The following is a 21,217-nucleotide window of genomic DNA, read 5'->3' on the forward strand; positions in this document are numbered from 1 at the left end:
CTTTCTTCACTTGGTTTTAATCCCCATTCTCTGGCTGCTGTTTTCAGTTTAATTGCTGCTTCTTGATTTCATTCCTCCATAGATGTTATTATGACAGTAGCACTCGCAAAGTCAAGGTGAAGGATAATGTGTCCCAATACCCTGCAGCCTCCGTCAGGGTTACGAGGGGAACTGGACCTCAAGCTTTTGAGGAACACAGCATGAAGTACAGGGTACTGTATACTGTCACTATACAGACTCAGCAGTTTTGAATCAGCTTGCTACTAAAACTGTGCCACTTGAGTACCTTCCCCAGAATTATGCCAGTAACATATTTTGCTCACCTCACACTGAAAATAGAACATTTTGTTTGGCTATTAATAAATATAATGTCAAATAAAATGCACAGAGCACATCCATCTATAAAGGGGTTTTGTGCAATCTGGGAATAAGTTTAATCCCTCCTCTCAGAGGGTGCCACTGGAAGCCTCTCTCACCCACTCTGTTCCCACTGCAGTTACTTCTGCACAGAGACCCGCTATTCTAAATGGCACTTCTGCACTCTTTGTTTCAGCACATTCTTTCCCAGTAAGTGACACAGATAGCAAGACTGTAATTAAACACTCAGCACTACGTCAAATGTAACGAAAAAACAAGCATGTGTCAGGTGTGATCCCCTCATTTTTGCTTACCAATGAATATATAGTTAGATGATTCCCTTAAGCTTAAACATAAGCAGCAATGCCCTAAGAGCAGACCCAGAAGGATTTGTGCCTCCAAGAAACCCTCTCAATTTATCAATGCCTACCCCACATTAGGACAGCAACTCTGGCTAGTGAGTAGAGGGAAAGGAGCTAGGAAATACAGAGTGAGCGCTCACAGCTCTCCCCACCCTGGCTGGAGAAAGTGCCGTGACTATTCACCACACATTCACTAGCTCACCAGCATCAGTGAAGCTGCACTGGAATTTCAGTAGCTGGGACGGAGTCTCTAGCTAAATGTTACAGACATGAGTGAAAGGAACACTGGAAGGCAAAAGAAGTACAACGTTTCAACATTACCAAGAAATTCCAACATATGTATAATGGTGACAGTTCAAACAGTTTCTACCTCTCCAAATGTGCTGGGGCAGAATTTCCTATATGGCGGTATATGAAATGTGTTTCAGACTGGTAAATGCTTTCAAGTGTGTGGAAAAGTTTGACAGCCCTGGGGCCAAATACTTTCGCGATATTGTGTGCATGGAAACATGACAAAACCTTCTAACAGCAGTGGAGTACAAAAGGAAGTTGTTGGTATCTGAAATGGAGGGATAAAGAGAGTCCCAAGGAGGTGGGGATGTACTATCATTTGCCCGCTGATGTGCTGATGGGGGATGACCTGGATAGTTGGCCAGGTGAACCCCACAGTGCCTGGTCTTGACCCATAGCCAGAGAAAATGAAGGTTGCTCTGTCATGGACCAGAGAAGGGCACTTGGCAGGAGCCGTAGGGTCCTACCCTGGGAGACAGAGGGCCCCCAAGAGCCCAGCTTGCCAGGCCTGTGGCCTTGGACCCAGAGAGTGGGCTGCCTCTGATTCTAGCTACCCGCAAGACCTCATGGATAAAGAAGAGGAAATTGTTCTTACAACAGACCTAAGGGTTGGTGCAGAAAGTGGAAATGGTTGTATACACTTCAGCATGCACATCTCCTGACTTGAAGGTGGCCTCTTTGAACATCCATCCATACAGATTATTCACATGTCTCGAAGGAAAGATCTGTACAGGAGGCTTGCTGCTGGTCACAATGCAATGACATGGAAATAGCAGCACCTGGGCATCCTCATTCTGTGGCACTTAAGCTCTGGGACAGAATTCAGTTCACAGGTTTTAGAAAATTGCATTTGAGGGGAGAAAGTTGTTGTACTGAATTATATTTATTCACATTTTAAGATGGTACAAAGACAATTCAGCATCTGCCAACTTCAAAAAAGCACCCTGGAGACTTTTTTACACAGAAGAAGTCATTATTTAAGAGTTGCTATGTGACTTGTGTACATATTGCAGTGAAGCTAATCAAAGATGAAGGTGGGCTGCTTTAACAAGACACTTCTATGGTAAAAGATGAGGCTTCCACCATTTGCGGTGGAAAAATCATTTGACAACGCATGATTTTATGCAAAGCCTACTCTTTCTGAACTCTTAAAAAACATTCATCTCGGTTGACTGCTCGAGGCCAAAAGAACTGGAATGAGAGCAATTGATATGTATGGAGGCATTCATTACAACAATCTTTCCCTTTCCTATCAAATGACCAGCTTGTCTAATTTCAAACCAGAATACATTAACAGTTAACAGCAGTTCAGGATTCAGGTTGCTGTGCCTTTCCCTGGACCACGGCTTATGAATAATAAGCAGTTCCTCTCATCTGCCTAGCACTATAAGCGATGTAGCTATCTGCAAACTACTTCTGATGCACCGTATGCGCTTTTGGGTAGCACACCTCTTTAAGACGTACCACATACTGGGCATAGCAAATTTGCATTAACTGGAAACGAGAGAATGTGGAGATGATGATTTAAATACTTCATCTTAACGAACTATTTACTGTCTTTACCAGTGACACTTAGGAGGGAGATTCCACGGTAGTTGTTGCAGTCGCTTCTGTCTCCTTTGTTCTTATACAATGTTACAATGTTAGCGTCACGCATATCCTGTGGAACCTCACCCTCTTTCCAGCACAGGCACAGTAGGTCATGCAGGGGTTCCAGGAGTGTGTCCGCGGCACATTTGATTACCTCTGGTGGTATACCATCCTGACCAGGGGCCTTTCCTGCTGCAAGGCTGTCAATGGCTGTCTTCAGTTCATCCACAGTCGGTTCTTGATCCAGTTTGTCCATTACTGGTAGGAGCTCGATGGCATCGAGGGCTGCATCAACCACAACGTTCTCGCGTGAGTACAGCTCGGAGTAGCGCTCAACCCAGCGCTCCATCTGTTTGGCTTTGTCAGCGATGACTTCATCAGATTTGGATTTCAGAGGTGCCATCTTGTTCTGGGTGGGTCCTAATGCCTTCTTCACACCCTCGTACATTCGTCTGAGATTACCAAAGTCAGCACAGGTCTGGATGCTGCTGCATAGCTGGAGCCAGTGGTTGTTGGCACAGCGCCTGGCTGTCTGCTGTACTGTTCTTCTGGCCTCTCTAAGTGCTTGCTGGATAGATGCTGCTGCTGTAGTGTCTCACACAGAAGACCAGCTTCAAAAACTGCTGGATCGGTTCTCCAAAGCGTGCAAGGACTTTGGGCTTATCATCAGCCTAAAGAAGACAAACGTACTCGGTCAGGATGTTGCTGAATCCCCGTCAATCAGCATTGACAACTATACGTTAGACGTTGTCCACGAGTTCGTTTACCTCAGGTCCACCATCACTGACACCCTGTCGTTGGACACCGAGCTAAATAGGAGGATCGGAAAAGGGGCCACAACTCTGTCCAGACTCAGCAAGAGAGTGTGGAATAACAACAAGCTGTACACTCACACCAAAATGCAAGTCTACAGAGCCTGCATCCTCAGCACCCTCCTTTATGGCAGCGAGACTTGGACCCTGTATGCCCGTCAGGAAAAGAGGCTAAACATCTTCCACTTGCGCTGCCTCAGGCGCATCTTTGGAATATCATGGAAGGACAGAGTTACCAACACTGCCGTCCTCGAGCAACCTGGAATCCCAACCATGCACACCCTCCTCAGGCAGCGTCGACTCTGCTGGCTTGGCCACGTCCACAGGATGAACGATGGAAGGATTCCAAAAGACATCCTGTATGGTGAGCTAGCCTCTGGCAAAAGACCTCCCGGACGCCTCCCAGTTGCATTACAAAGATGTCTGCAAGAGAGATCTCAGAGAGGTAGATGTTGAGCTGGACAACTGGGAAGAACTAGCAGACAACCGCAGCAGATGGAGGCAGGGGTTACACAAGGGCCTTCAGAAGGGCAAGATGCGGATCAGACAGCTAGCAGAGGAGAAACGAGTGCACAGAAAGCACAATAAGGACTTGCCAGACACCCACTACATCTGCAAGAGATGCAGCAAGGACTGTCACTCTCGTGTGGGTCTTCATAGTCACAATAGACGCTGTAAATGAAGTCCTCAATTGAAACTTTAAAGGGCGCGATCCATAGTCTATGCAGACTGAAGGATGCCTACTATTGTCTTTAGTGATGAGGAAAAAATATGTGACAGCTCTCACTACGGTCTGAATCACTCTGTTGTTAGGATTCTTGTTTGGTTTGGGATGCAGTGGGACAACGTTTCCAATGAAAAGTGGGCAGGGAAAGTAAAGCTTGCAAGTACAGCCTTGGGAATGGGAAAATGGGACTGGTGAAAGGATCCAACATTTGGTGCATGCATGGGACCGACAGACGTGCTGGGCCCCTGGGCAAGGTCTGTGCGTGTGTGTTTGGGGGGCACGTCTCCAAGCTCCCAAAAGGGGCAGGACCAAGGATGAAAGGGCGTTTCTGGACTGCAGTTCCCCCCAGACCTTCCTGGAGTTTGCTCTGCAGCATCCCCACCCACCCCCGGCAGCCCTAAGAACATAAACCTCTACTCAGGCAGCAATTTAAAGGGCTCAGGGCTCTGAACACCCCTATAGCTGCATCAGCAGCCAAAGCCCCAAATCTCTTTAAAACACCAGACTCTGGTGAAAGTGTCCCTTTCTTCCTCCCTGTCCCACCGTCAACGGATCTGAGTGAAAGACTGTGCAGTCAGCTAAAATGAACTGTCTGCCCAGACTGACATTGATGGCATTATGCATATTTTACACAGGGCTATGGAGACTCCATTTTGCAAGACCCAGAGATCAAATTTCTACATCCTGTGAATGAAACAAAATATTCTATTGGCAACAGGGTTAGTTAGGTAATAAACATGGTTGTTTTACAATTCTCCTACACGGTGGACTTGGTTTTCCAAACCAGCCACGGTGTGCTTGGGGCAAGTTGGAAAAAGCATGGGGCTGGCCAAAAGTGACTTCAAGTCTGAACACTGCTCTGTCTAATGTTGGTTGCCAGTGATCGATCCAAGGCTGATATCCTCGTGGCAGCCAGCTAAGCCTAGTTTAGGGTACTTTTGCACGTTAGGGTTAATGAGAAGCAGCTGCAACATCCTGCTGAATCAGCCTCACTGAAGCTGTCTGAGAAGGTATCAAATGCTAACAATGAAAGTTTAAACTTATAGGAAAAAAATATGAAGAAAAGAATGTGACAAATGAGAAGAAAAAAAGCCAATGCATACTGGGTAAGTGAGATCACCACTGATGACTGGTTTCTAATTTTAATGGAAATTGTATGCACTTAGCTGAGTGTAGCATTCAGATAACATAATTATAACCAAATTTATAGAGAAGAAAACTCAGGGATTAAGGAAAAATATTCCTATTTAGCAGCATTTTATTTTTAAATTATGTAGTAAATTGATTAAAATCATGATTATAGTAATTAACAAATCCAAAAAATTAAAATTGCTGTATATTTCAAGCCTCTTGTCAGAGTCCAACAAAGTGATATACAATTATTTTTCCTAATACGGCAAAAGGTGGCTTATCCGGAATTCAGATAATAGACACATTCAGTTAACTGGCACCTGCTTCATCAGTGGCAACCTGGCCAGGGCCATCAGAGCAGGGCTGATGGCTGCGTGGCTGGGGTGACCACCTACCGGCCATGGCCAGTAGCTGTGGAGCTGACTGTCTGACTGGTGCTGGTGAGGCTGGGGCCTGGCTGAGACCAGCACCTATGGGGCTGGCTGCTTGGCTGGTGATGGCGGCAGCAGGGCCGGGGCAGTGGAGCTGGCTGCCCTGCTGGCAATGAGGCCAATGGAGCAGGGTCAGTCCCCTAGTCCAATACCAGGCACATTTGATTATCATCAGTGGTGCCAGATAATAAAGTTTGTACTATAGTTCATAGCACTTTGAGAAGAACACACCCATGTAAATGAACAAAATCACTGCTTTTTAGGGCAGAAAGAGGTGTGTATGCCACTACACAGTAACACAGGTAGCTCCAGTAAATGAACATTCTACATTGGGACAGAACAATGAACCATCTAGACTTGCCTCTGAAAGGGGCCAAAGCAGATGTTTCAGTGAACGTTGTAAAATGCATATTATGTCCTTTATAATATAATATTGTGCCATGGAGGCACATTTCTGCTTAATTCTCACTGGTGATTAGTTTATGATCTGAAGCCGGGGGATTGATAGCCCTTGTAATTCTAATTGTAGCTAATGTAACTTCTTGTTCCTTCTTATTCCTACAAGTAACTGTGTCTGATCACTGCTAGACCAAAGTGCAGAAAAGTTTAACTGAAAACAATCTCTTTATCTTGTAATATCGTAATGCCCGTTGGAATAGAATCCAGGGTTCAGTGACTCTTCAAAATCACTATTGCTACAACAGTCGTTCAAACTTCAATTCTTCTCAGACACCATTTTCCTGTTTTTTCTTTCAGAAAGGTTGAAGAGTATCCAGCTGTTAATTTTTGATGTTGTCCAAGTGTGAAAAAAGGTGTTTCTATTCCAAGGCTTTACCAGTAACACACTGTGTGACATGGATCACATACTTTAATTTTTCTGTGTCCCAGTGGTGCCATCTCTGACTAGAGCTCTGAGGTTCTGTGATAATAAGCAATAAACATCCATCTACCACACAAAGTTCTTGTGAGGATTCATGAAGTACCGTTGGTATGTTGCTTTGTACAGATGTGAAAATATTCTGTCATTTTTATTTCAGTCTGCTGGGGTATTTCTTGACAACTAAGTTCTGCTTTAAAAATATTTTGTCCAACTCATCAAATTAGATATAAAGAAAGAAACTATAGAGGTGCTGCTCACAGCTCTGTTAAGAATGAGTTGAGTTTTGCCCTTACATCTGATTTCATCTGATTTGTTATGTACATCTTCTCCCAGCCTCGCCCCCTGCCCCCACTTACTCTTTCGGCACAGAATGTTTTTTTTCTTTATATTTAAAAAGAACTCCATTTACGCATTTATCATTTTAAATCATTTAAAAATGGGCTCTTTAAGAAATTTAACACCAAGTTTTCTGTTGTTTTGTCCTGATTCCAGTAACAAAACAATAAAGACTCTTCAAACTCTCAATGTAGTTAAACCTCTGAAAACTTGTGCATAGATTTTAAGATTTCCCCCCCAGGATTAATAATAGCTTCTCTCATTATTCTTTATAACTGATTTTTTTTCTTCAATGGCAGCTTAAGGATCTGTCTTGTCTATTAAGATGGCGAGCTCTTTGAGACAGGGACTGTTATCCTCTCTCTATTTGTATAGGCCAATAATGGGCAAAGTAGGCTGGCGAGTGGGCCGCATGAGTGACCCTCCATGTCAGTAGGCTGCAAGATTGTTGTAACTAAGGCGGTCTCCCAGGATACACTAGTTTTATTAACTGCATTTACATACCTAGAATTTGCAAGGTGTGCCTACAGAATCACAGAAGTGCTTTGACTGGATATGAGAGAGTGCATGGCTCTTACAGTCCCACATGGATGTAAACTCACAGAAGCTGGTGACTCTGCACTTGGACAATGGTAAACAAAAGGTCTTATGAGCCACACACAGACCTACAGGTTCACCATCAATGGTTTAGGCCAGGGCTTCCTGAACTTTATATAATTGGGACCTGGGTTTTTTCAGCACCTTTTTCTGTAACCCAAAAATATAAACACATATTAAAAAAAGAAAAATGAATAAATTCTCACTGTTTATTATTTATTCACAATAATAATAGTACATAGCAATAATATGTATATTTTCTAAGGATCGGTATATATTTTCCAAGGACCAGTACTGGGCCACAGACCACACTTTGGGAATTGCTGGCATAGGCCATAATACAGTGAAACCCCCTTTCTTTGTCCCTTTGCATTAGTGTAATCAACATGAGTATTAATATCATTCAGTGAATTCCACAAAGAAGTGCCCTCTTCCAAAATGGCTGGCATCTCCTAATGTTCTTAATGGGACTGAGGCCACACACTGTCCTTGAAACACACCCACACCTATGGTCATTGCCATTCATTCTAGACCAGCCTCTCTCAATGCTCCTTTCTACTTCCATATTGCACAGAGGACCACCACTTTCCCCAACACCAGCGGGGCTCATGCCTATGGGGAACAAGAAGAGGGGATGGCTATTTTAAAAACAGGACATTTTTTATGGCCTCACTCTCACTGAGAACAATGGGAAATGAAGGTGACGGCTGATTTAAAAGAGAGGATTTTAACTAAGAGCAGATTATAACCACAGTCTTGTTCAGAACAGTATGGGATTCCAGCCACTTTGAAAGTTAACAGTTCCTCATGAGTTTCTCTGAAGGAAAAGATTTCATGCAGAAGTCACTGTTGACAGAAATAACTTTCAATTAAAATAAAATAACATCAAAAATAACAGTCCTAAATATTTCATTGAAAAAATTACCCATCACATCAGTTCTATTTGCCAAGCAGGGCAAGTACGTAGAATCAGTCCAAGATGGAGGGAAGAAAGGGCAGAACATGAAGGGGAAGGATGGAGATTGTACACTGGCTGCTCTGTGCTGTTCTGATGAGGGTTGCTACTGCAATCCCAGTTTAAGTAGCTAATTAGGTAAGCCAAACAAATTTAACTCTGCCTCACAGAGACACCGTAAAGAAATTATAAACACAATATGCTGTATCTTTTAAAATTTAAATTTACTCTCTTGTGGCACTACCAACATGGTTATGAAATACAGCTATCACTCCATGTCATCACAAGGGCATATTATGGTGACTAAGAGGGCACTAAGGCTAAGCTCAAAATAAGCTATGCAAATTGCACTATGCAAATTGCATAGCTTATTTCGAGTGAAGTTCAACAAAGGCCATTCCAAGGAATCCCTTACTCCTCCTGCAATGAGGACTACAGGGATGCTGCTATTTTGGTAAAATATTTCAAAATAACTGGAGCATTTCAAAAGACATGGGCTAGCTATTTTGGGACACTAATGTATCCCAAAATAGATCTGCCTTGTAGGCATAGCCTACCTGTGCAATATCAGACCTTCACTTTTTTTTATATCTTTTACATTTATGCTTACATCTGAATTCCCTGACATCATAACATCTTTTGGGCACAATTACAACTACAGATCAGCACTTAAAAATGCAAACCATACACAACAAAGCATGAGGGAATCAGTGAAAAAATCTGTTGCCAGCTCAGCTAAGGTCAATAAGAAAGAATTCTGAAAATACAGAATAAATTCGTAGCTATGGTATGGATTTGATATTAAACAAGGCTGGTAAAATTGCTAATCAAAATGTAGAAAAAGGAAAAGTATTCAAAGTCTGTTTTGTATTTAGAAAGAAGTATTGTTTTCATATATTATAGTGGTAATCAGAAAGGATTATACTTCGCCTTCTATCACTTGACTAAACTGCAATTATTAAAGTTAGAGGTATTAAAATGTGTAGGCCTGGAAAACTTCACCCAAGAATATGAAAAGAACTGGCCAAGAACACTTGACCCAATAATGTTGATTTTTAGTAAATCTTAGGACAGCAGAGGAAGCCTAAAGAACTGGAATAAAAGCTAGTATTATATGAAATCAGGGGGAATATCAAATGACAAAATGACAAATTATAACTAGGGAGGTAACTATGGCCCTGATTCTGATATCTTTTTACTCACACAGAAGACAGCAAGTGGGCACTACAGAGCTGTTTTTCTCTGGTGGCTGGTTCCACCCTTAAGGCACTGGAGCAGTGTAAAACTACCCAAGCAAGAATGGAGAATTGACTCAATTGTACTTCACTGTAAATCAGAGCAGAATTTGTCCCCTTTAAATAATCCCATTCAGTGCAAATAATTTCTCAAATTAAATATATAAAGAAAATACTTTTTGCATTTTACATACTGTATACAGCATGTACATACTGAACTAAATAACTAATAGTCATTGTTCACAAAGACTTTACACAAAGCTTGATTTGCATGTCAGAGATAGGCCCTAAATCTTTGAAGAAATTTATAGTCAGATAATCACAATTAATCTTGCTATAATGACTTTGAGAGCTGTGGATTTTATGATTATGGAAAACAATCCTGAATTGTTTGCTAACCTATTAGCAGGTGCAGCTGTATATCTTCTATCTTAGTTACATTGTTAGATAAGAAGAGGGCATACATAATAATGATTAACCCTAAACTGCTCCTTCCTCACAACCTAGTTCCTTTGGCTACTAAAGAGAGGAGCATGGCCTCTGAAGGTTGGATATATCTAAATATGTCAGAACTTCCATTTGGTCAGGTAGGTTATGTACCTATATTTACTTATAGACACTACAACATTAAATACCTTGATGTCATTTCCTTCAATAAGCAGCTAGACCTCAAAGCTCTTTAAAATAACTAATAAAAATTTTGGGGAACAGAAAACACTGGTAGGCAATGTATCGGAGGGGTAGCTGTGTTAGTCTGGATCTGTAACAGCAATGAAGGGTCCTGTGGCACCTTATAGACTAACAGAAAAGTTTTGAGCATGAGCTTTCGTGAGCACAGACTCACTTCATCAGATGCTGGTCCTGGAAATCTGCAGGGCCAGGTATAAATAAGCCAGAGCAAGTAACCCTTTCTTTCCTACAGCAAAGAAATTTCAGGACCAGACTCCAAAGAGAAATTTCTGAGCTACAATTCATCTGCAAATTCGACACCCTCAGCTCTGGCTTAAACAAAGACTGCAAATGGCTGGCTAAATACAGGAGCAGCTTCCCCTGCCTTGGTGTTCACACCTCCAGATCAACTGCTGGTAGTAAGCCTCACCCTTGCTGACTGAGCTAACCTTGTTATCCCCACCCTTGCTCTGGCTTATTTATACCTGGCCCTGAAGATTTCCAAGACCAGCATCTGATGAAGTGAGTCTGTGCTCACGAAAGCTCACGCTCAAAATTTTTCTGTTAGTCTATAAGGTGCCACAGGACCCTTCGTTGCTTGTAGGCAATGGTGGTTCTTTTATAGTACTTGCATGTCTCTGGCAGGAGGAGTCACGCGGGAGAGGGATATTAAGACTCAAAACAGGTCTTTAAATCAAGAACAAATAGGCACTCAAGGAGAAGAGCATTGTTGACTACAAAGCTACTATACACTCACTTGATTGTAGGAAAACATTTGTGACTTGATATATGCCAAACACTTACAAGCTACACAAAAGAAAAGTGTTTGTGAATAATTTCCAATGCAAACACTAGACATTTCTGAACCAGTTTCCCATCCTAAGAGTAAAAATAGAAAAAACAAGTATGTAATAGAAGTTTCCCAGCTTTCCTCTCACTGAGAATTATATATCGGTTTTGGCTCAAAACATTTTTACATGATATTGTGTGTTTTAATGTTTTATCATATGTGTATTATATTTCTGTAACTTCTTTTTCTTTCTAATTCTGAGTTAACTCCAACCAGTCATGGAGATCCCAGTACTGATCTCATTTCAAATGCTTATGGAAGTAATGTTTTGGGATTTACTGGCAGAAAAGATATAAAGACTTCTGATACCAAATTTACTACCCAGAAAAGAAACTGCCTTAGGCACTTGAAGAAAGTACGTATTTATCATGTCCTGATATAAATATTTATCATGTCCTTTATTTGCTTTACAAAATCTGCATTTATTTCTGGAGAGGAACAAAGATTATATTTTATTACACATGGCCTAGCAGACAGAGTGCTGGCTTGGGAGTTAGGGAGTCTGGTTTCTACGCCCTGCTGTGTCAATAGTATGCCCTGTAACATTGGGCAAGCTACTTCTACCCTGTGTGCCTCACTTTCCAAGCCGTAAAATGGGGATAATGCCGTTTGCATCCTTTGTAAAGCACTTTGTGATCTAATGATGAAAATTCTATATACGTAGTAGGCATAATCATTGTCTTCTGGATGCATACTTATCTTTTGTTAGAAAGGTGACAAAACAGCTTTATCAACTACCTTGCACCTGAAGTGTTCTTCAATGTGATGTTTTACCGGACTCTCTTGATTTACACAGGGCACACATCTGAGTACGTTAACAGTGAGAAAACACTCAAATTTGTGAAGTGTGAGTGTATTAATACTAGAATAAGTGAATGACTATGACCACTGTAGTTAGGGATGCCTCCCTGTCCATTATGAGACTTCTCTTTTAATACCTATGTCAAGCACTCAAAAAACAAAGCAAACAACTTTGTCCGTTTGAATTGTAGTCTTAAAGATATGACCACATTTTTCTGCATAGATACCCTACCTCATTCAGTGCATAGAATGGAAGGAGCTTTGGGAATAAAACAGGGTTGTGTGTCAAATGCTGTTTGATCTGAAGGACTTCTGGCTTTTTTGTTGCAGAAGTTGAAAGGCGTTGAATGAAAGAAAGGCCTGCAGGTAAGAAAGCACGTCCTTGGGGCTAAGACAGCTGGAATCCCTCTGAGATAACAGACTGACTATTACATGCACATGCAGTACAGTATTTCAGTTGTATTTGTACATAAAAGCTCTTATATAGTTTGGGTATGCAGCTTTCTCTTACCCTAATCTAAACCAAGGACAGGGTTCAGTTGTGCCTGGAAAGTGGGAAGTGCCTGGACCATGCAAAGGGAGGGGACACTCACAGGAGGGACAACATAATTCAGACTCACCACTGAGGGCAGTGAGTGCCCGGAACAGCTATACTGCACAGTGAACACTGGCTGCAGCCACAGCAGGAAAACAGTGGCCACATGGAAACAGGGCTCTCCACCTTGCCTGAGATGTAGGTCCCCTCGACTCCCCACCCCTCCTGGTGCCCATGCAGGGGGAGCCCTACTCCTACGGCGCAACTCCCCCTCACAATTATCCACCCCACAACGCAGTGGCCACAAACCATGGCCCTGGTCCCCCTGCCAAGCCTGTGCTGTGGCCAGGAAAATCACCCCTGCCACAGCCTCCCCTCTCCCTGGCCCGGCTGCTCTTCCAGGGAAACAGCGCTGGGCCACCACAGTGCTGGGACCATGGCTCTTCCGTGGCCCTGGCCTACAATTCCCATGCTCCTGCTGGGCCAGAACCACACTCTCAGCTCTACCTCCTTCTCAAGCACCTCTGCTCCTGCAGGGCCAGAGCCAGGAACAAGGTTGGAGTCTCAGCCCCCACTCTAGGTCTTCTGCTCTTGCAGGGCTCGGAAAAAAAGCCCTGGCCACAGCTCTGGCCCTCCTGCTGTTGCAGGGCCACAGATCCAATAGCTCCACTCCTCTTAGAATGGGACCAGGAGACAAACTGTGGCCACAGCCCCACCCTGGATCTGACCCTGCTGAGCTGGGGCTGTGCAAAACAAAGCCACTGTCCTAGCCCTCAAACCACGCCCCCCTCCCCCAGCTTTCTGGGCTGGGAACGGGGGAAAAAGTCATGTCCACGGCTCTATTCCCCTCCTCCCCGCTGCTGCTGCACACATTTTCCCTTTATTTTTCAAATAGAAAAAATAAACCCTTACTTCACTTTAAATACTGGATCAGCCAGGTGTATTTGCTAGTATGTATATGTCGGTACATATAGAAACTGCACTCACAAAACCATGTACAATTTTAGATCCTACAAGTCCATTCAGAACTCTTGGGTGCATATCACTAAGTCCTGGTGAGTTGGTACTCTTTAATTTATCAGCTAGTTCCAAAACCTCCTCTACTGACATTTTAGTCTGTGACAATTCCTCAGATTTATTACTTAGAGAGAATGGCTCAGATTTGGGACTCTCTCTCAATACCATCAGCCATAAAGTCTGATGCAAAACATTCATTTAGTTTTTCTAGGAAGACCTTATAATCCTTGGATGACCCTTTAGTGTCCCTACTAATTTTTGTTGCTTATCTCTTTACATGTCAAATTCCATTATATCTGTTTTGAGATGTGGAGACCAGAATTGCTTGGAGAGTTCAAGGTGTGGGTGTATCAAGGATTTATAAAGTAGCATTATGTAGATAATGACCCTTAACCTGTGTGCAGTGTCTGTGAGATTAGAAGCATAGAATCATCAAAGATTAGTGTGGGACGAGACCATAGAAAGTGATCGAGTCCAACCCCCTCATCAAAGCACACAAACCCCACTAAATCAGCCCAGCCAGGGCTTTGCCAAGCATAGCCTTAAAGACCTCTAGGGATGGAGATTCCATCACCTCCGTCGGTAACCCACTATCGTGGTTTTCCACCCTCCCAGAGAGAGTTTTTTCCCAATCCCCAACCTAGATCTCCCCCACTGCAACTTGAGACCATTGCTCCTTGTTCTGTCATATGTCACCACTCAGAAAAGCCTCGCTCCTGTAGGTAGTTGAAACCTGCTAGCAAATTTGCCCCCTCCCCTTCCAACTCTTCTCTTCTGTAGAATAAATAAACTCTGTTGCCTGAGCTTCTTCTCATAAATCATGCACACCAGACCCCTAATAATTTTCATTGCCCTTGGGTGGACTCTTTCCAGTTTATTCACATCGTTTCTGTAGTGGGAAACCAAAAACTGGATGCAGTACTTCAGATCTGGCCTCACCAATACCAAACGAGAAGGAATAATCCCTTCCCTTGAGCTCCTGGCAATGCTCCTGCTAAAGCAGCCCAATATGCTGTTAGTGTTCTCGGCAACAAGGGCTCACTGTTGGCTCATATCCAGCTTCTCATCCACTGGAATTTCCAGGTCCTTTTCTGCAGAACTGCCGCTTAGCCTGTCATCTCCCAGCCTGTAGCAGTGCTTGGGATTCTTCTGTCCTAAGTGCAGGACTTTGCACTTGTGCTGTTTGCACCTCAGATTTCTTCTGAGCCAATCTTCTAATTTGTCTAGGTCATTATGGTCCCTATCCTACCTGCCTAGCCATACTTCCATAACTTGCTGTTAAGAATACTGTGGGAGATCATATCAAAAGCTTTATTCAGGTCAGGGTGTATCATGTCCAATGCTTTCCCCACATCGACAGAGCCAGTTATCATAGAAGGCAGCTATGTTAGTGAGACATGACTGGCCCTTAGTGAATCCATGTTGACTGTTCCTTATGTTCTTCCTCTCCTCCAAGTGTTTTACTATGGATTCTTTGAGGATCTGCTCCATGATTCCAGGGACTGAAGTGGAACTGAGCAGTCTGTCGTTCCCTAGACCCTTCTTCTTCCATTTTTTAAAGACTGGCACAACATTTGTCTTTTCCCAAGCATCCAGAGCCATTCTCATCACCATGTGTTTTCAAAGAAAATGACCAAAGGCTTTGCAATCACATCAACCAACACCTTGAGCACCTGTTGCATTAGATCTGGCTCCATGGACTTGTTCATGCCCATCTTTTCTAAATAGTCCTTAACCTGCTCCTTCATCACTGCAGGCTGCTCACCTCCTCCCCCTTCTGTGTTGCCTAGGACAGAAGCCTGGAAGCTGACCTTGTCTGTGATGACCAAGACAAAAAGCACTGAATATTTTTTCCATGTGGTCTGTCACTAACTTGCCTTCCCTATTCAGTAAGGGTCCCAACACTTACCCTGATCTTCTTATTGCTAACATACCTGTAAAAATCCTTCTTGTTATCCTTCACAATCCTTGCTAGCTGCAACTTCATTTGGACTTTGCCCTTCCTGTTTACATCTCTGTATGCTCGAACGATATTTTTATACTCCTCCCTATCCGTATGTCCAACTTTCCACTTCCTATGAGCTTTCTTTTTGTGTTTAAGCTCACCAGCATTTTCTCTGCTAAGCCAGCCTGGTTGCCTGCCATACTTCATGTTCTTTCTGCACATTGGCATGGTACACTCCTGGTCCCTCCATATGGCTTCTTTAAAATACAGCGAGCTCTCCTGTTCTCCTTTCCCCCAACATTAGCTTCCAGGGGATCCTGCCCATCAGTTGGATGGAGTCAAAAAATCTGCTTTTTCTCAGGTCTAGGGTCCATATTCGGTAGGTCTCCTTTCTTCCTTTGGTCAGGATCCTGAACTTAACTGCCTCATGGTCACTAATGCCCAGATGGCCACCAACTTCTACTTCCCACACCAATTTTTCCCTGTTTGTGAAGAGCAGGGCAAGAGGAGCATGACCTCCTGCATTGGCACCGGGTGTTGGAAATAATTTGATCTAAAACTTGTCTCTGCACCGCTGTATTCATCTCCCATCAGATGTCAGCTTGACTGAAGTCCCTATGAGAACCATAGCCTATGATCTGGAACCTTCTGTTACTTGTCCAAAGAGAGTGTCTACCTCATACTCATGGGCTGGTGGTCGATAGCAGATGCCCTGACTGCATTGTCTTTGTTGCTCTTGCCTCTAAACTCAACCCAAAGACTGCCACCAGTGTTTTTTTTTCCAGTTTCATACCAGAGCTCTGACCAATCATACTGCTCTCTTACACACATTGCAACTCCTACACCTTTTCTCCTCTCCCTGTCCTACTCCATCACATCTGTTATTCCAATCACATCACACTTCCTTGACTATGCTAGAACTTCCACTTCTTCCTCCTTGTTTCCCAGGCATCTTGTGTTTGCATACAAGCTCTTATGATAACTAACCTAATGCCTGACTTTCTCTGTATGAATCAGGATGCCCCCCATTGTACTTTCTTTCTTGAGTGTCCTCCTGGTATCCCACTGTCTTCAGATCCCCTTATTGTCAAGGTTGGTTGGCTTACTTTTCACTTTCTGTAAAAGGGCCATATGTGGAGCTTACTGTGCCCTGCATTCAGCCCATCCAACAATAAAATCTTTACATGTTATCTGCTGGTGAGTAGCAGCTGAGGAAGCAGCAGCTCGGTGGTAGGGATGTGAAAGTGGCTGTTGGCTTGGAATAACACAGCCTGTACATTCTTTTAGGAAAGATGAATTGGGAGCTGCAAACAGCAAGTGATATAGATTTTCTAAAATCAAGTGAAAATGGAAAGTGCCCGTAGTGTCAGAATAGAGGAGTTGGAGGCTTTGGTAATAGGAAGCAGAAGTCAGGAACAGACAGCAGACTTCTCTTTGATGTCTATTGAACTTGGCACCATCTGGTTCAGTACTTGGGCAATTTTCACTTGGGAGTGCACATCAGAAAAGGTTTTATTTCAAGCCATATGATGGCTCACAATTGAAGTTTTTCTAATAAGCTAAACCCACTTACAAGGTAAAATCTGACACTTGTCAGAGCATCCACACTAAGCTACCAGCACACTTGGACACCCTATATACATTGGTTTCAGCCTGGACTATGCTAGCAGAGAGTGGAGACAGCCGAGGGGCTACTGGATCTGTGTTTACTCTGTGGAAGTTTGGAACCTGTATGCAGAGAAATCTGTTCCATTTCAAATATGATACACTGAAATGTATGAAAACATAAGAGGAAAGATCCTGAAACACCAAACAGCTGTGCCTCCAATGCTATGGGGTGAGAGGAGTGCTGGTACCTTTTTCCAGTGGGGATGACATTTTTTTTGCAGGCAGGTGGTTGTTTTGGGTGGTGATGGGGTGTGTGTGGCGGGGAGGGGGTAAAAGGGGGGTGCTTCTGCCACAACTGTTCAGCTGGATTATCCTGCGTTGATGCCACTATGTCAACAGCTTGATGGCTTCCTGGCCGAGCAACACTTGTTTATCTAATGGATTACTGATATATGGCCTGTCAAAACCTGCACTGTGGAGTCCATAGAACAGACAGTAATGCCGCTCCAGCCTGTCTCCTGGGCTCCTTATCACGTTCTCGATGTGCATGTACGCCACTATCAGAGAGGGAGCAAAAAATTCACTCCTCCTATTCATTTCATCTGGCGTCTGGCCCCAGCTCAAGTCTCTCAGGAGTCGAAGCAGAACAGTAACCCTCTTTTTCATTAATACTCTGCACTCAGCCAGAGTTGTTGGGGCTATCAATGATGCTTGGTCAATAGCATCACCTTTACTTCCCCTGACCATAGCTAGGGGATTAGGTAACCCCAACAGCAACCTCTACACAAGGCGAATCTCTGGTTGCCAGTAAGAAGTTTTCTCCCTGTGGTGCCAGAGACCCATTAAGTTTGCACAGAGAATGATGTATTTGTATGTATAGTCAGAGCTGAAGCAACGTAATCTTTAGAAGGGACTTTGTGCTCTGCAGGCAGGGCTGTCTTTATGACGTTAGGTGCCCTAAGCAGTCCGAACACCTGCATGCTCCCTCCCCGCTGGGGAGCAGGGCAGCACCTCTGCAGATGGGGGGCTGCGCTCAGGACTGTGGGGCTGGTGAGGCAACAGAGGAGAGAGGGAACGGTGCAGGCAATCTGTGCTGTGAGTCAGGAGATGGAAGAAGGGGCCAGGGGGCTAGGGCGTGGGTGGGCTGAGAGATTCAGACACTGGGATCAGGAGGCAGAGGGGATGGAGAATTGATTATGAATGCATTTGTATTCCAGAAGCATTTCTAGACAAATACATTAGTTGATTATGAATGTATTTGTATTCTAGGAGCACATCTAGGTGTGGGAGGCAGAGTGGGCGGGGTGTGGACAGAGGCTGGGGAATTGGGCAGTCGCATCCAGCAGGTAGAGCAGAGGCCAGGGCATGCGAGCTGCAAAGTGGTGCCTCAAATTTAGCAGTGCCCTACACAGCTGCATCCTCTGTGTGTGCTGAGGGACGGCCCTGTCTGCGAGTTCTGCTTGGAAGGCGGAGTGTTGTCTATATGCTTTGCTTAGCACCAGAGGCTCCAAGTGCTGCCTGGGTCTAGCCGTGCTTCTGGAACACAAATACATTCATAATCAAATTATTAAGAAAATGTGCACAATCAAGTCCTGCTGCCTTTTGTGACATAACAAAGCATGCCCAGAGAACCCTGATGCTTGTGGCATGGCCCCAGGGCACCATTTTAAAGTCAACATTTCCAAATGCAATCTAAGGTTCTGGGGCTTCCAGATCTTTTATACCTACCTTGAGGCATCTTATTCAACCAGCAAAATATTTTTTTATGTCTTCTGTGGGGAAAAGTAAACACTTGTCTATTTGTGGGCTCAGTGTTTCCGAACATCTTGTATAACCAGGACCACCAATGTGGGGTGCGGCGGGCAGCCTTTCAAAGGAACCCAGAGTTCCAGCCCCTTTGAAATGCCATAAGGGAATGTGGGGTGGCTGCGCCGTGGTCTGGGTGGCACTGGGGGATGACTGCCCTTGGCCCTGCCACTTCCACGGCGTAGAGCTGAGGGTGACCTCCCATCTTGCCCCAGGGCCCAGCACCAATGTCTATACTCAGTTTGCACATACTGTATATACAGGAAATCTTTCCTACAGTAAATCATTCAGAGAAATTGAACTTCAGTAGAATAGCTGGCAGGAGTCTCTCATTGTTTTGTGGACTTGATATGATCAAAGGAAATAAGCAAGAATGAAGGCTATTGTGACAACGCAGAAAAAAAAATCAACCAGTGAAATTTCCAGGTAAGCTTCCTAATTTAATAACCATTGAGTCTTCTAATGCTGAGCAGGTATGGTGTAACAAACCAAAACAGCAGTCATGTAGCCCTCTGAAGACTAACTAAATCATTTATTAGGTGATGAGCTTCCGTGGGACAGACAGATCTACAGTGCACCCCTGTTTTTACCCCCTTTTAATTTATCTAACCATTTGCACTCTCTCATTACTTAAGACTTTGGCAATTATGTAGTGATTGTCTTTCACCCTGTGACTGTGCTGCTCACTTTTCGTTGTATTGGTAGCTGTGCCTCACCTCTTGCCCAGTGCAAAATTACATCAAACACAGTGAAGACAGAATGGCTAGTTGCAAATTAGAAGGAGTGGGAGGTGAAGGTTGGTAGAAAAGCTTTGCGTTAATTTTTCTGACAAGAAAAGCTCCCTTGGTGAAGATATTTGAAGATGTCTAAACAGAACCACCCCTAAGCACATTTAAAACCATTCAGACATAAAATTAAAGCTATTCTTAGTGCTATTCATTAGAGGTCACGAATATGTTTTAAATTACGCTGAAAGATAATCAAGTTACAAGAAGTTAAGAGAAGAGGCAACTGCACAGGTGATCAATGCATGACAAAATGAGGAGTGTCAACCTAATGGCAACCATTAATTCCTTTCAGAAAGACTGCTGCTGTAGTTAGATTGGTACAACTGCCTCTTATTAGGGTTGCCCAACACTTCCCATTATAAAAATCCTGTTTTCGATTGACAATCACTTTGCTAAACTTTAATGGCTTGGTCTTAAATTTCAAAGCTGGGTTTTCCACTGCAAAATTATTTATTTCAGTCATAATGGTTCATCCCTTTCCAAGACTAGTGAGAAATAGCATTTTGCTCATGATTAAACACTCTGGAAAAACTTTCTTTGAAGTAATCTAGTACCCACATGCTTTGGAGCACAGAGTTAAAATTTTGCAGGAAAGGTGCCTTTGTGAACCCAATATCATTTTTGCAGTCCCTGTGAAAATCTGTGCAAATCTGAGGAAACAGTAAGGGTTTGAAAAACTGCAGTTCACAGATGATCTTTAGAGACTTGCTACAGACTGAAGACTTCATCAACAGTAAGCACGCTCCCACCTGAGACTGAGCTGGACTTTCCCTGCAATTGCAGCAGGGTAAGCCTCATTTAAAACAAAAGCAGAAGAATGTATCTTCTGTGCTCTCAGCGACCCTCAGCTGGGGCCAGGAAGCACAGAAGAGAAAACAGTCTGGTTCAAAAGCCAGATATGGGCGAAAGGGGCTTGAAGGAAATAAGGTTGGGATAAGAATTCATATTTGTAAATTAAGGAATATATAATGCCATCTCTTTAAAGTAGAAGAATTACTAGTTGAGCTGTAGGCAGAAACTTTTGAGTATTTTTGGATGTGTCTTTTATACAGTAAGCTCTAATTTGACTAAAGAAGGAAATGAAGGATATAGGGCATGTGTCCTTTAATCAATCAGGAATCACACTTGCAACACAACTGAAAACAGTGAAATATATTTTTACTGATCTAGTTTTAGTTCAAAAACTGTGGTGTTGTCATGCATCAAAAACAAAGCCTAGAAAATATACATTTAAGTTTCTGGCTCAAAGCCCACTAACTATTGACCTTGAAAAAACAGCAAGGAAATACAAATGCAGAATGAAACAATCTTGTTCTGAAATACTCTAAATTACCTGCTTCCTACCTCTTGGCTTACTAAAGCCTTCATCTAGCAAAGGGCATACATTTTTAAGCACATGTTGGTATCCTTGGACTACTCATGTTGAGAAAGCCAACCATGATGCTTTACTGGAATGGGATCTCAATATATTTTTCCCCCACATTCCTGCTAGTT

At 43.4% G+C, this 21,217-nt stretch overlaps 1 protein-coding gene across 4 annotated transcripts in view; it reads right to left on the reverse strand.

Moving 5' to 3' along the window:
• The window catches only part of SPAG16 (sperm associated antigen 16), a 624,134-nt gene that overhangs the window by 240,482 nt on the left and 362,435 nt on the right, over nt 1-21,217 (reverse strand). The window lies entirely within an intron of this gene.

This window comes from Carettochelys insculpta, chromosome 8 (genome assembly GCF_033958435.1).
Source record: "Carettochelys insculpta isolate YL-2023 chromosome 8, ASM3395843v1, whole genome shotgun sequence".
NCBI classification, from domain to species: Eukaryota; Metazoa; Chordata; order Testudines; family Carettochelyidae; genus Carettochelys; species Carettochelys insculpta.